The sequence below is a fragment of the Erinaceus europaeus genome, chromosome 13, assembly GCF_950295315.1.
Source record: "Erinaceus europaeus chromosome 13, mEriEur2.1, whole genome shotgun sequence".
Lineage (NCBI taxonomy): Eukaryota > Metazoa > Chordata > Mammalia > Eulipotyphla > Erinaceidae > Erinaceus > Erinaceus europaeus.
In genome coordinates, this window is record NC_080174.1 from 66,884,696 (window position 1) to 66,898,646 (window position 13,951).

The 13,951-nt window shown below is 44.1% G+C and overlaps 1 long non-coding RNA gene across 2 annotated transcripts in view; it reads left to right on the plus strand.

Annotated features, from left to right (window-relative positions):
• Positions 1-13,949, plus strand: part of LOC107522744 (uncharacterized) — a 58,662-nt gene extending 44,713 nt beyond the window's left edge. The window contains exons 3-5 of one of the 2 annotated variants that reach the window (XR_009553870.1): positions 10,725-10,823; positions 10,940-11,027; positions 13,677-13,949. This is a non-coding gene — a long non-coding RNA (uncharacterized LOC107522744). Of the gene's footprint in view, positions 1-10,724; positions 10,824-10,939; positions 11,028-12,409; positions 12,596-13,676 lie in introns of those variants that run through there. The other variant, XR_001601601.2, reaches the window with a different exon arrangement.
• The last annotated feature ends 2 nt before the right edge of the window (positions 13,950-13,951 follow it).

The following is a 13,951-nucleotide window of genomic DNA, read 5'->3' on the forward strand; positions in this document are numbered from 1 at the left end:
ACAACTGCTGCAGTACTCCACTGCTCATGAAATTTCACCCTTGTTGGTGGGGACCAGGATCTTGAACCCAGGTCCTCAAGTACTACAATGTGTGCACTCTACCAGGTGTGCCAACTCCCAGCCCCTGTGTTTCACAGGTCTTAATACTACTAACATTCTCTATGTTATGTCTAACATTCTCTATGGTATGTCTCTACCACTGCTTGGTAGATGACATGGACATGTCCTGTGAGCTCACAGGTTAACAGATAGGACTAAATGTGTTGTACAAACTGTCTCTAAGACTTTGAGAACTATAGTGGTATTTGCGGGGGGAGACAGAACTATGGTGATGGGTGTGGTGTGAAACTGTACCCCCTTATATTTTATAGTCTTGTAAATCACTAATAAAAATTTAAATCAAATAAAGAACACAGTGTGTTGGCAGAAAAAGTGGAGGAGCAAGAGTAGGGGCAGTTGATTCTAGGAAATGTGTATAATTTAAGCTTGAGTTTCTGGGTGACAGAAAACCTCAAATAGTAGTTACCGTAAGCAGTAAGGAACCTGGAAGTAAGTTGTCCAGAGGTAGAGTAGCGGACGGATGATCATCAGAGCCCCATTGCATTCTGCTTTCTTGCTTCCCCAGTCTTATGCCATAAACAGGTTGTTTTTAGCTCATTGTCCAGTATGGCTGTTCAAACTCCAGCTATCACATTTGCATCTCAGTCAGTTCAAAGGAAGGAGTGAAAAATGATGGCATGCTCCCCCATAATATATATATATGTATATATATATATATCCTAGAAGTTACACAAACTGTTGACCCACACATGGTCACAAAAATCACATCTCACTGCAAGGAATTCTGAAAAAAATACAATTTTTAACACCTGGCCAACCATGTTACCCCAGTGGGGGGAAATAAGTCAAGATTCATTGACTAAAGACAAGCAAGATATGGAATATTAGTGGATGACAGCTATTTTTAGCCACAAAAAGTAGCCTGATAAAATGAAGCTTAACTTGAATTTTGAGGGATGAGTCATAGCCAGGTAGAACAGTATTTAAGCAGTGGGCTGCAGAACACCTTGGAAACGCAAGTGGTTCTGGTTGTCTTCAGCCTAAGGGGGTGATGAAAGGCACATACACACAGGCTCAGATTATCTAAGGACTCATCAGAAGGGAATGGCACAGCCCCTTCTGAGGAAAGAGCCACACATAGAGGTGAAGTGGGGAGGAGTCAGCCTGGGTCAAAATCAGTTTCTTCCAGACGTCAACAATCTAGCTTGCTTTTGAAGTTCCTGAATTCTCCTCTACCCTGGAGTTCCAAGAGACACCAATATGCAATTGGCACCACTCTGCTTGGCAGGGAGGCTCTGGAAGCTCTGGAACAGGATTCAGAGTGAAGAAATCATTCAGGACTAGTGGCAGCAAGGCCATTGGCCTCCCCTCTACTGGCCCAAGGCAGGACAGTGCCCACATGAACTACAGCTACAGCATCCTCCCAGACACATAACCAGGTCTCCCAAAGGTTATGTTTGTCTTCCTGAGGTATTTGTAGGCACCTTGACAAGGCAGTCAGTTGGAAGATAGGAAGAACCTGGCTCTCTGGAGCATAGACCCAACCCCTGGACACTGCACTTCTCTGCTACTAGTGCTCTTCTCTGTGGACATTGACCTTGCTCCGTGCCACCTCAGAGTATGAGCAGTGTATCCCAAATATCCAGCATCGCCTTGCTGTCTAACAGGGCTCTTTAGCCCACTCTTCCCTATCCCACATCACTCAAGACATACATACTTCACCTACAAACACATTAACTCATTTCCTGGACTGCATTCCCAGGTTCACATCTATCTCAAACATACTTAGAAGGAACTGGAAGAGAAACAGCTATCCTGGCAGAATGCCATGCACAAGGGCCTGAGTTCAAGTCTGCAGCCACCACATGGAGCACTGTGCAAAGGGAAAGCCTCACACACAGTGTAGTAGTTCTGTAGTATCCCTTCTCTCCTCTTTCTCCTTCTCTCTCTCTGGAAAAAAGGAAACCAAACATGCAGTTCCACAAAAAAAGTCATATACACATACTATATGTACACATGCAACATACACATGCAGCCCTCCCCCTACCCCATCACTTGTGATGTGTACATTGCATACATACTGCACAAGCTATTCTAACATGCCTATACTTCTCACAATGCATCCGTGCCTGCATACTCAGTCATCTACACAGTACACCCAGAACTCCACTGATGTTGGCACCTGTGTTGGGGGGACAGGATCCCCAAATTCCATTATCCATAAGAGCTATTGCTTCCTGAACTTTGATGGAACAGAGAGTCAGCAAGGCAGTTGGAGGAAAAAAGGAAGCACCATTACCTTGCCAACCCAAAGTTCATGTGCTCAGTCCACAGCAATGAGAGGAGACTAGCCTTTCACCTAGTACCCTCTGGACCCATGTTTGCCCCTTACATCATGGACATGGAGTTCTGGGCAGTAGATCTAGTCTGATACTTTGGCTCTGCCCTCACTGCCTGATATGCCCTAGGGACACCAAGTGGCAGTCAGAAGCCTGGGGCAAGGCTTGGCCAGAACTGCCAGTGTCAAAGTGGAGGAAGAGTTCTTTTCTTTTTTTATGATTTTTATTGATTTAATAATGATTGACAAGACTGTAGGTTAAGAGGGGTACAATTCCATACAATTCCCACCACCAGAGTTCCACATCCCATCCCCTCCACTGAAAGCTGTTCTATTCTTTATCCCTCTGGGACTATGGACCTAGGATCATTATGGGGTGCAGGAGGTGGGAGGTCTGGCTTCTGTAATTACTTCTCCACTGGACATGGGCACTGATAGGTTGATCTATACTCGGAGGGAGAGTTCTTATGCAATGGACTCTGTGGGAGCTACAGGCAACTTATATGAACTGACCCAATGAACCTGAAGAAATGGTGAAGAAAGGCCTGGCATGTTGACATGTATTCTGTACCAGGCAGCATGCTACCTGTTATTTTTACAATTACTGTTATCCCATTTTGCAGATAAGAGAATTGGAGCCCAGGAGGTGCTTAGAACCTCCCAGGTAGTAATTGGTAAGATTTTGCTTTGAACTTGGGACTATATGTCTTCATAGGACTAGCCAGTCTGCTGAGGTTGGAATGTTTCTATTTCTTTTCCTTCTTTCTCTTTTCTTTCTTTCCTTTCCTTTTTCCCATTTTTTTCATTCTTTCTTCTTTCTTTCTTTTTTTTTTGGGGGGGCCACTAGGGTCATCAAGAGGACTCAGTGCTTATACAACTCCACTGCTCCTGGCAATCATTTTCCCCCCTCTATATTGAGAACAAGAGATACAGAGAGGGAGAGAGAGACACAGAGACAGTCCAACACCACTCCTCCTGTGAAGTTTCAAACCCTGAAGATGCCTTCATGTGGTTGCCCAGGGCTTGAACCCATGTCCTTAGGTCACCTGCCACCCTGTAGGGCTATTGAGGTTGGGCTGAGCACTGCAGTAGAGTAACTCCAGAGCAGGAACTGGGCATGTTCAGGGGCTCAGGATAGTTACCTCAACAGTAGGCAGAACTTGGGGCTCTGTACTAGTCTTCTGTCAGTCTTCTTCCTTCTAACTTGGGGAGAACCAAGGCAGAAAACTGGAGCCAGGCTTTGGAAAAGTAGACATCAGTTGAACAAGTAGTGAGTTTGGACCTGATGTGGTGGTCTAAGTCCATATGAGTTCTAGATATTGAGTCAATGTGGGCATCAGACTAGGAGTTGGGGGTAAAGGTTTAAAGCAGGTCATAGCTAGAAGCGGGGCTGGTGCCAAGTTAAGAGCTCAACCTGGAGTTGCACCTGTTGCTGTAACAAATTCAAGCTAGGGCAAGGCATTGAACCCAGAGCCAATGGTAGGATGGAAGAGGTGAAAGGTAGAGGTTGAGCGCTTCCACTCCACATTACAGAACCTCTCCAGTATGTCAGGCATGATGCCAGGCACAGGGAAAAGGACACACAGGAGCTCACACAGCTTTGTAGAGCAAAGAGACAGGAACACAAGAAACTTAACTGATACCACCCATGAAACTGGGTTTTCCCATCTCTCTCTCTCTCTCTCTCTCTATTGATCTCATCAACACTGCTCAGCTCTGGCTTATGTTAATGCTGAAGAGTGAACCTGGGACCTTTGGCATCTCAGGCATGAAAGTCACTTAACACATCTATTATACCATCTTTACAATCAGAAGTTGGGTTTTTTGGGGCTGGATGGTGGCACACTTGGTTGAGTGCACATGTTACAGTGTTCAAGGACCTAGGTTCGAGCCCCTAGTCCCCACCTGCAGGGGGAAAGCTTCACAAGTGGTGAAGCAGGGCTGTAGGTGTCTCTCTTTCTCCCTCTATGTCTCCCCTACCATCTCGGTTTCTGGCTGTCTCTATCCAATAAATAAAGATAATAATAATAGAATTTGGATTTTCAAGGATAACCAGAACTTCAGTTGACATGACTGGGTGAGGGAGATTGTAGTAGATCAAGTAGTTGTTCAGAGGCAAAAAAAATCCTGTTTAGAGAACCATGAGCCAGCATCCTATTAGGTGAAGCAGGTCAGGAGAGCAGTGAGCTTGAGTGACTAGAGCCCAAAGGGTCTGGTGATCAGATCAGGAATGTGGGCTTTATCCAGAGGGCAATATGGTATTCACTAGGTGAATAAGAAGGTGTTAAGAAAGAAAGTGATATGATCAGGCTTGGGTTTTAGGGGAGCAATCTGGCTACTGACAAGGAGGAAGGACTAGAGGATGAGTAGGAGTACTAGAAGGAAGGGAGATGAAGAATAAGGCTGATGTGACAGTCAGGGGAGACTGTGAAGCCAAGGCTGAGAAAGTGACTCCAGAATGGAAGGTAGGGAACAGTACAATATTTGGGAGGTGGGAAAAGGGGAGGTAGTGGGATATGGTTCACATCCAACAGAGTGCACACTTTACTAAACACAGAAAGCTGGGTTTGAGCCCCCAGACACCACAGGGGAGCACCTGCACAGGGGAAACTTAACAAAAAGTGGAACAGCACTGTAGTGTCTCTCCTTCCCTCTCTTTCTCTCTGTCTCTTACTCTTTATCTAAAAAAGAAGCACTAAAAAGGAGAAGAGTCCACTAGGAACTAGGAATCATGCAGACATGAAGGCTTAGCAAAAACTCTGGCAGAGAATGAGAGAGCCTGTAAAGTGTAGAATAGGCTTAGCAGGATCTGATAATCATTGTTTTATTGAGGGCGAGGCTGAAGGTTAACAGGACACCCAGGATAGAACCCAAGTATCAGGGAGGCTGAGAGGTCACTGCAGAAGAGGAACTGTCCCAGGAGAAACCACAGGGACAGAGCCTGAGCTCTAGCCTTCTGCTCTCAATTCTTGTCTCTCACCAGCCAAGTGTGCTTGATGGGTTCCTTCTGTTCTCCAAGCCTCAGTTTCCTCTTCTGAGGAGATTTTCATGAATATTAGATAGGCATATATGATGGTGTTTGGCACACAGTAAGAGTTAATGCATGTGTCAAAGCTCAACCTGCCCCCACCCCCAAAAAAAAAAAAAAAAAAAAAAAGCTCTACCCTGCCCCAAGTTCAGATCTTGGCTTTCAAGCAAGATTAATGACAGTTACAATCCTTTCTGGTCACAAGGGTCAGCACTTCTAGACTGACCTGCAGGTATCCCACTAGGACCAGGCTGAGAAGTCCCTGTGGTAGCTCCAAGTTCTTCTGGCCTCCCAGCTTCCCCAGAGCTGAGAAGAATGTCTCAGGCAGCCTATCTGCTCACTCTCCAACCCTTAGGACCTACATATGGCCTTTCCTTTATAGTCATCCTCCCTGGAATGACTTAGAAGTCCACCAAGCAACTCCAAAGGGCAGGAAGACGCTTCTGAAGGGCACTTTGGTATTCTGAATTTGAGTGCAAGTCTTGACTTATATACTAGTGGGCTACTTCAGGCTCTGGCTAGATTCCATCTTCCCCACCTATTGCTCAGCCTACCTCTAAGAGGGGTATTAGAGAAGGATCCAGTCCTATAGGATGGAGGCAGCTGGGCTCCATAGTCTTGCAGGTTCTCCTTCATTAACTGCCTTCCTACATCCTTAATTCCTTAAAGTAAAAAAAAACAACAACAACAAAAACCCAAGGTTCATCCTGGGCCTCCTGCTCTGCCCACATACTGTGGGATGATTTTACTCCTGTCTCACCAACAGATTCTTTTCCATCACTAGGATTATTACAGTGGCTTGATGCCTGCATGGCTCCACTAATCCCAGGGTCTTTTGTTTTGTTTTGTTTTCCTTTTGTTTCATTTTGATAGGTGAGAGATAGAGAAGGAAAAGAGAGAGAGACACCTGCAGCACTGCACTACCACTCCTGAAGCTCCCCCTCTTCCCCCACTGCAGGTGGGAACCAGGGGCTCAGATCTGGGTCCTTGTACATGGTAATGTGTGCACTCTACCAGGTGAGCTACCACCTGGCCCCCCAACAGAATATTTTAAGCCCAACTCTCTCTTTCATGAGTACCAGAATACCAAGATCCCAGGACTAACCCAGGTCCTCGAATACCCTGTAGCTAAAAGCAAACTCATTTACCTGCCCTAGAACCTCAGGTCAGTGCATTCTAGCCCTCACCCATTCTTCCAGACCAGAAAGCTCAGCATCCACGTTGTCTCCTCACTGTCCCCATAGCCTGCACACTAAAAGTCTACTTTCTAGATGCCTGTTACCTGTCTGCTTTTTTTATCCATTCCTACTTCACTTCCAAGTGAGGTTTCCAATTCTTCCACCCAGTAAATAACTTCTGGCCTGTAGTAGTTTTAAAAACTCAAAGGCCCACAGACATATTTTCTTGGGCCCCCTGGCAAAGCTGCCCCAATTATGACATATTTGAGAAATATTTTCTTACACAAGATGTCTCAGAAGGCATTTAAAAAGCCAACCAGTTTAGATGCAATATCTACCTTTCAAAATAAACTCACCTTGCAACAGAATTGTTCAAGAGTTTTTTTTTTTTCTGGTGTGCCAGTGAGCAACACTTGCAAGAAGCATGCGATATATATATATATGCATACACATTTCACAGAACTATGTCTATCTTCTTTTTTTCTTTAAATTATTTTCTATTTTATTTATTTTCCCTCTTGTTGCCCTTGTTGTTTTTTTATTGTTGTTATAGTTATTGTTGTTATTGAGAGAAATGGAGAGAGGAGAGGAAGACAGAGAGGGGGAGAGAAAGATAGACACCTGCAGACCTGCTTCACAACCTGTGAAGTGACTCCCCTACAGGTGGGGAGCCAGAGGCTCTAATTGGGATCCTTATGCTGGTCCTTGCGCTTTGTGCCACCTGCGCTTAACCCGCTGCACTACTGCCGGACTCCCGCCTATCTTCTTCTTTAGTTTACCCAATTCATTGTTCCTCATGTGTAACTATTGCAACTTTTTTTTTTTTTTTTGCCTCCAGAGTTATTGCTGGGGCTCAATGCCTGCATTATGAATACACAGCTCCTACAGGCTATTTTTCCCCTTTTGCTGCCCTTGTTTATCGTTGTTGTTGGTATTATCATTGTTATTGCTGTTGTTGTTATTGGATAGGACAGAGAGAAATGGAGAGAGGATCAGAAGATGGGGGGGGAGAGAAAGATAGACACCTGCAGACCTGCTTCACCACTTGTGAAGCAACCACCCCACCCCCACTGCAGGTAGAGAGCCAGGGGCTTGAACCAGGATCCTTGCACTTCACACCGTGTATGCTTAACCTGATACACTACCACCTGGTCCCCAGCAACTTTTTTTTTACCAGAGTACTAGGGCCAGGTGGTGGCACACCCAATAGAGCACATGTTATTATATGTATGCCTCTAATATATATATATGTATATATATGTATATATATGTATATATATGTATATATATATTTCATATGTTGGTAATCAATTTTTTTAAATTTTTACAATCATTGTTCTGGTCTCCAATATGCAACTTTGGGTCTCTGGTGCATGCTACACACTACTCCTAAAATGGTCTTTTGCAACAACAACAAATATACAATAGACTCTCATGCCTGAGGCATCAGAGGTCCTAGGTCTAATCCATAGCTTCACCAAAAGCCAGAGCTGAGCTGTGTTCTGGTAAAAATAAATAAATAAATAATATAATATATATTATATATATATATATATTAAACACTACACAGAGGCAGTTTAATGAGTGTGTGTGTGTGGGGGGTTGCTCAGCAGTTGAGGACAGGTCTGAAGCCTGAAGCCATGGGTTTGATCCCAGGAATAAAATATGCCAGGACTATTCTCTTTCTCCCTCTTAAAATATTTTTATTTTAATTTTGTTTTAATAAACCCTGCATTTAACAAATGCTTACTAGTTGCAGACATTGTTCCATATGGTTTCATATGAAATTCATTTAACCAAACAACCCCACTCCCTGAGGCCCACGGTGGTTAAGTAATTTGCCCAAGTTACTTAGCTATTAAGTGGCAGAGCCAAGATTCCAAGCCAGTCATCTAACCACAGAGCCACAAACTGTCGTGGTCCTTGCCATCATGGGCTCCTCCTGCTACAGCTCAATTGCTGATGGATGCATAAATAAATGAATGTATGAATCAATGAATGAATGCACAGGTTTGGTCTTCTCTGCCCAGAAAGCCCTAGTCAGTCTCAGCAAGTGAAGCCAAGAAGGCTCGCCACCAGGGTCAGAGGCTCAGCAGGGAGCGGGGCCAGCACAATGCAGGTGCGGCTGCTTCCTCCCTTCCGCCACTTTGAGGCTTTTGGACAACCCAGCCACCCCTTCCTGAGTGCCCGGGTCTGCGACATCCGGTTGCCCGCCCACCCCCACTCCACACACACACACACACATACACACACACACACACACACACACACACACACACACACACACACACACGGAGGTGAGGCTGGGGATGTGGGTGAGGGAGAGCAGGGGAGGTGCCCTTAGCCAGGCCCCCAGAGTGAGTTCGTGTCCTTGTGGAGGGCAGGTTTCTAGTCCCTTCTGAATGTCTGGAGTCAGGGGTGCAATGGAGGATTTGCTGCCTCCTGGTTCTCTCTGTGGAGTATGAGCTTCTTGGCTTACAGGGTGTAGGGGTTGTCAGGTACTTGGAGTCCATTTGAATGCAGCACTCACCCCAGCCCTTCAAGTATTATAATAGTGTCTACATCCTGGAACACTATCACAGACTATAGGAATGACTGCAGCTGAGAGCTTTGCATGAATAATATTTCATATTTGCAACCAGATGGGGGGGTAGCATAGTGGTTTATGCAGTGGACTTTCATGCCTGAGGCTCAGAATCCCACCTTTCTATCCCAGCAGCACTATAAGACAGAGCTGAACAGCTGAATAGTGCTCTGGAAGATATATATATATTTCCCCCACCAGAGTTACCACTGGGGCTTGGTGCTTACACAATAATCCGATTAATCCACTGCTCCTGGCGGTCTTTCTTTTTTCTTTCTTTCTTTCTTTCTTTCTTTCTTTCTTTCTTTCTTTCTTTCTCTCTCTCTCTCTCTTTCTTCCTTTCTTTCTTTCTTTCTTTCTCCCTTCCTTCCTTCCTTTCTTTCTTTCTTTCTTTCTTTCTTTCTTTCTCTCTTTCTTTCTCCCTTCCTTCCTTCCTTCCTTCCTTCCTTCCTTCCTTCCTTCCTTCCTTCCTTCCTTCCTTCCTTTCTTTTCTCTGGTTTTGATAAACATAGAAATAGAGAGGAGTCTACAGCTGTGCCACCCTGAACACACCCAATCTCATCTGATCTCGGAAGCTAGGCAGGGTCGGGCCGGTTAGCACCTGGATGGGAGAAACTGAGAGGGAAGGGTGCTTCACTATTTATGAAGCTTCCCTCCTGCAGGTGAGGACCGGAGGCTCAAACCCAGGAACTTGAACATGATAACATGTGTGCTCTATTGAGTGTGCTACCACCTAGCCCCAGTACCGTGGTTAAAAAAAAAGGAGTGGGGGGGAGTCGGGTGGTAGCACAGCAGGTTAAGTGCAGGTGGCGCAGAGTGCAAGGACCGGCATAAGGATCCCGGTTCGAGCCCTCGGCTCCCCACCTGCAGGGGAGTCGCTTCACAGGCGGTGAAGCAGGTCTGCAAGTGTCTATCTTTCTCTCCCCCTCTCTATCTTCCCTTCCTTTCCCCATTTCTCTCTGTCCTATCCAACAACAATGCATCAACAACAATAACTACAACAATAAAAAAACAAGGGCAACAAAAGGGAATAAATAAATAAGTAAACTTTTTAAATGTTGCAATAGTTACACATGATTAATGCAGAATTGAGTATACTAAAGAAGAAGATGGGGTACTTCTGAAATGTATTAAGTGACTTCATTGTGTGAACCACAGGACATCATAGTGTGCTACTTACACAAGCCCAGATGCTATCGCTTACTGTGTATGCCTGCACTGTATTTTATAACTTATTGCTCCTGTACAAACCTGTAGAGCTTGTTGCTGGAGGACATACTGCAGGCACTTTTACACAATGATGTATGTTGGCTAAGCATACATAAATGTAGAAGAGGTACAGTAAAAAAAAATGCAGTATGAAAGAATTAAAAAATGGTGCTGGCAAGATAGCTCATTTAGGAGGGCAGACATTTAGCTATGCATGGAACACAGGTTTGAGTCCCCTGTAGACCACATGTGAATACAGGGGAAGGTTAGTGCTGTGGGGTCTTTCCCTCTATCTATGTCACATTCTCTTTTTTTTGTCTGAAAAAGTGGGTCCAGAGAAGTGAAGCTCCACCAGTGGCATAAAGTGATATACTTCTATAGGAGACTTACTGTGAATGGCACCTGCAAGACTGGGAGTTGCCAAGGGTGAGTCAGTAGTGAGAGTGAATGCCTAGGACATTATTGGATATTACTCTAGATTTTATAAACACTGTATACTTGATTACAATAAATTTATAAAATATATTTTTCTTTGAGACCAGGCAGAAGTGCATGGTTACCCTGACACTTGAGGAAGACTGGTCCTGAAATGAGTGCAGCCAAGAATGTCCCCAGATGTAACCATGAACTGTAAGCTCAGACCAACAGGGACTCAGAAGTTATACAGACATCTACGCTAAATGTCAATATATATGAGCCCTGGGTCAGGTGGATGGGGATAAACAGTTAATTTTATTCATAGGTTTCCTTCAAGTTTGGGAGCTACTTTCTGCTCTAATCCAACTTTCTTTTTTTTTTTTTTAATTTTATTTATTTATGAGAAAGATAGGAGAGAGAGAGAGAGAAAGAACCAGACCACTCCAGTACATGTGCTGCCGGGGATCAAACTCAGGACCTCATGCTTGAGAGTCCAGTGCCTTGGCCACTGTGCCACCTCCCAAAGCACTCTAATCCAACTTTCTAACTCTATTTTCAATCCTGACACTATATTCCTGGACAGTATTTTTGTCCCCCTCCATGTTAGCTATCAACTCAAGCAAAGATTACAATAGCTATTGGCTCGTAGGGAGATGACTAAAGGAGATTTCTTCACTTCTTTCCACCCTAAGATCCCTATTCTCATCAGCTCTATTCCTACTTTTTGATTCCTGTTCATTAGTCTTACTGACCTTCAGCCACCAACTTGCAGACACTATCATGATTCCATCCTGACTTTCCTGGGCAGATGACCTCACCAATGTGTCCTGAAACCTCACCTCTCCAGAGCCCTGCCCCACTAGACTGGGGGTACAGATCAACATGTCAATGCCCATGTCCAGCAGAGAAGCAGTTATAAAAACCAGACCTTCCTCCTTCTGCACCCCAAAAAGAATTTTGGTCCATACTCCCAGAGGGGGAGAAATGATAGGAGAAGTGACCAGAGGGCTCTGAACTCCATCAGGACCCTGAAAGAGAAGAGGAAAAAGGAAGGACATTCATAAGTAGTAATAGGTGTAGATGTGAGTTAGAAAGGAAGAGAGGCAGTAAGGGCAACAAAAAGGAAATTAATTAATGAATTAATTACATTTTTAAAAGATTTTTAAAAAAAGAAAGAGAAGATATGACCATAGAGAGAAATGGGAAATATATATATATATATATATATATACAGATAGTTATAGAAATAATAGTCAGCCCATATTTACAAACTTGGGAGAACTACTGTAGCTTCCAATGGAGGGAATGGGGATACAGGACTCTGATGGTGGGAAGAGTGTTGAATTAGACCCCTGTTATCTTATAATTTTGTAAATCAATAATAAGTCACTAATATAATAAAAAAAATTCAAAGGAAAAAATGAAAAAGAGGAAACTCTTTGGGTAGGATGTGTGCCTTGCTGTTCTCACAATCCAAGTTTGAGCCCCAGTACTTCATAGGAAGTGCTGTGATACTAAAGGAAGCTCTGATGTTTGTATCTCTCCTTCTCTCTCTCTGCCTACATCTCTGTCTCTCTCTGTTTCTCTATCTGCAGAAGTCTTCCTGGGAGTGTTGAGGTCCTGGCTCTGCAAAAAAGAATGTATCAGCCAAAGAGGTCATTCAAGGGTAGAGGACAGGGCTTGCATGCCTAAGATCCCCAATTTAATCCCCTGTCCTCCAAATGCCAGAGTGATTGATGCCTTGGTTCTCTCTCATTAAATAAAATCAATCAATCTTAAAAGGGTTTTTTGTTTGCTTTTTTAAAAAATGTTTTATTTTAGTGAGAGATATATACTGATACAGATATACTGATACAAATACATACAAAGAGGCCAGAACACTGCTCAGTTCTGGTTAATGGTGATGCAGGGTACTGAAACGTGGGAATTCAAAAGCTTCAGGAATGAGAGCACTTTGTATAACCACTATGCTGTCTCCCCAGCCCTTTTACTTTTTACACAGTGTTGCTTAGACCCTAAGACACAAACACATGCATTGCCTAGGCCTACACAGATGAGATCATGAAAATCTCTGCCTTCCACCTTTCATACAACTAGAGGGCCTTTACAGGCAATAACTTGCAGGGAGCTGCCATTTCCTATGATAATAATGTAGTATTCAAATTCCTTGAAGTCACAGATGAACTTCTGAGCATCTTCTTCCAAATGCTACTCACACATTTCTTGGTGCCATCACCCAAGCAAGGTTCTTGATGCATGATAGATATTGTAATCTTTCCGGGAGTCAGGTGGTAGCGCAGCAGGTTAAGCCCACGTGGTGCAAAGCGCAAGGACCAGCATAAGGATCCCAGTTTGAGCCCCTGGCTCCCCACCTGCAGGGGAGTCACTTCACAGGTGGTGAAGCAAGTCTGCAGGTGTCTATCTTTCTCTCCCCCTCTCTGTCTTCCTCTCCTCTCTCCATTTCTCTCTGTCCTAACAACAATGACATTAATAACAACAATAACTACAACAACAATAAAAAAACAAGGGGAACAAAAGGGAAAATAAATAAATAAATAAAATATATGTATATATTGTAATCTTTCCAAAATTGCATCAGTGTCTTCATCAGTTTCAAGAATAGATGAACAAATTTTTCTCAGGTAGCATGCCTTAAAAGTTGCTATAACTCGGGGATGGGCAGTAGCACTGGGTTAAACGCACATAGTGCGAATTGCAAGAATCTGGTTCAAGCCCTTGGCTTCCCATCTGCAGAGGGGTCAATTCACAGGTGGTGAAGCAGGTCTGCAGGTATCTGTCTTTCTATCCCCCTCTCTGTCTTCCCCTTCTCTCTTGATTTCTTTCTGTCCTATCCAACAACAGCAGCAACACCAACAACAACAATGGAAAAAAGATGACCCCCAGGAACAGTGGATTTGTGGAGCAGGTACCAAGCCCCAGCAAATACCCTGGATGTGAATAAATAAATAAAATAAAGTAAGTTTCTATTTCTCTGGGACTTCACCAATCCTGGTCAACTTTATCAAATAGAAAGCAAGCAGAGACAGAGATAGGGCGCAAGGGAAAGAAAGATACCACAGCACCAAAGCTCCCTCCAGGACAATGGGAGTCAGGTTTGAACTTGGGCCACAGCAAAG